Source organism: Monodelphis domestica, chromosome 4 (assembly GCF_027887165.1).
Source record: "Monodelphis domestica isolate mMonDom1 chromosome 4, mMonDom1.pri, whole genome shotgun sequence".
NCBI classification, from domain to species: Eukaryota; Metazoa; Chordata; class Mammalia; order Didelphimorphia; family Didelphidae; genus Monodelphis; species Monodelphis domestica.
The window spans coordinates 152,470,735-152,473,038 of record NC_077230.1 but is presented as its reverse complement, the minus strand read 5'-3'; the positions used below and the strand labels follow the sequence as shown (position 1 = coordinate 152,473,038).

At 39.3% G+C, this 2,304-nt stretch overlaps 1 non-coding gene across 1 annotated transcript; it reads left to right on the top strand.

Moving 5' to 3' along the window:
- Window positions 1-1,805: 1,805 nt before the first annotated feature.
- TRNASTOP-UCA (transfer RNA opal suppressor (anticodon UCA)) lies at window positions 1,806-1,891 on the top strand. Its single transcript has one exon. It is a non-coding gene; the product is annotated as a tRNA-Sec (tRNA).
- Window positions 1,892-2,304: the final 413 nt, after the last annotated feature.

Here is a 2,304-nt window from a genome sequence, read left to right as displayed (position 1 = left end):
TATAAACAGGGAGGCTATGGTATGCTTATATACATGTCTGTTCTGCTTTTTCCTTCTTTTCATTTTGATTTAATCTACATTTTTAAAATTAGAAATTGTAAAATCCCATTAGAGGGTTTATCTTTTCTCAAACACAGCTGTGAAAATAGGAAACTCACTATCCAAAGACATCAGTGTCAAAACAACTATCTGAGGAATCAACGTTTCTATTATTGGAATGCTCTGTGAGTCGGGGAGCCCTTCTGAGATTCCAGGTTGAGGCTATGTTAATCAAAGGCCAACAACACTCTCTGGGGAGACTAAGAATATAAAGCCCTCTAGACAGTGTCCTTTTTGGTGGTGGAGATCTCCAGTTTATTAAGGCTGCTGCCATTTGCACATGTTCAGTCCCTTCTTGCTCCATGTCTGGGCAGAATCACTCAGCTGAATGTAGCAGCTTCCTCTCTTTGATCTGAGGAGTCATCCCTGGATGCTAATGATTTTAAGATGTTTCCCATTATCCCCAAAGAGAGAAAGGGAATAAAAAGATGGGGAGAAGTCCTGGTTTTTACCTTTGCTCCATAAAGATAACAGCAGCTCCCTTAGGGAAAAGCTTTTTGCCTAATCGTAATGATTTTCTGAATGTGTGTGCATGTGTGTGCGTGTGTGTGTGTGTGTGTGTGTGTGTGTGTGTGTGTGTGTGTGTCTATGGTGAGGGGAGGGGATGGGGGGGAGCCTGAAAATGTAAATTCATTTATATGGGTAAAACCGTACTGCCTGAATAAAAATTTCAGCAACAAGCACACATTCACACAGCATATGTTAGTACCCAAATGCACTGCCACAAAACCTTCAATCAATTCAGAATTAATGGAAATTTTTAATCAATCATCAAAGATGTCTTAATCAATAATTGCTAACATTTATATAGCACTTTAAGGCTTGGAAAGCACTACAAACATGCTCTACAAATGCTTTTCCTTTTTTGCAACTCTATAAAATAAGTGCTATTATCATCATCTTCATTTTACAGATGAGAAAACTGAGACTAAATGACTTCCAGAAGGTTTTATAGCTAGTAAGCAGCTGAGACCAAATTTGAACGCCAGTCTTCTTGACCCTAAGTTGAATACTCTCCACCACACCTCTTAGCTGCTTCGGATGTACAAACAATGTGTATATATAGGGCATTGTGCTAGGTACTGTTTATATAAAGACAAAAAGGAAGCAGTATCTGTACTGAACGTGCTTGCCTTTATTTCCTAGGGAGTTCACCTCAGTTTTGAGAGTTTTGTGGCTTCTGGAAACATATTTCTCTTTAAAGTCCCTTTTGCAAACAGAAGAGAAGTGAAAAGTATGGAAATTAACTAGGAAACTCAGAAGGCTCTCTGGAGGAAGGGGGCTTTCAAGGAAATAAAGGTATTATATTTAAACTAACAAAGAAATATGGAAAATATTAAAATCCCAATACAATTTCTTCAGAATTTCCTGGACAAAGGACCTTCAGAAATGAAATTTACTGACCGTAGCATAGTTAGTTAAATAAGTTTTGTTTTTGTTCTGCTTTGTTCTGTTTAACCCTTATCTTCTGCCTTAGAACAGATACTGTATATTGGTTCCAAGGCAGAAGAGCAGTAAGGGCAAGGCAAATGGGGTTAAATGATTTCCCCAGGGTCACACAGCTAGGGAATGTCTGAGGCCAGATTTGAACCCAGGATGTCCTGTCTCAAGGCCTGGCTTTGTGTCCAGAGTCACCTAGCTGTACTTTCAGTTTTAAGGGGGTTACATGTTATTCTTTGGAAAATAATAAGCTTTCTAACATTATTGCCTGAATGACCTTCAGCGGTATAGGCTACAGGCTTCAAACCGTAGCTGTTCAGAGGCAGAGTGATTCATTTCTACTTTTCAGGCATTTATTGTCAATGATTCTCAGGTCCAATTTCTTTGGGCAGCTACATGGTGAAGTGCATTGAGTTCTGGGCCTGAAGTCAGGAAGAGTCAAGTTCATGAATTCAAATCCAGCCTCAGACATTTACTTGCTGTGTGACCCTGGGAAGTCACTTAACTCTGTTTGCATTAGTTTCTTCATCTGTAAAATAAGCTGGAGAAATAAATGGCAAAATACCCCAGTATTTGCAATGAAAACCCCAAATGGAGTCACAAAGATTTGGATACAACTGAACAACAGCAAATGTTGTTGCTTTTGCAGTTTTGCAGAAAAGATTCTGGAAAGCAGGTCTCTGCCTCACTGCTACCATTAAATCCAGTCCTTTCGATTGCTCTGAGTCTCATTCTCCTTAGGGCTATGCCTTTTCTTCAGTAGAA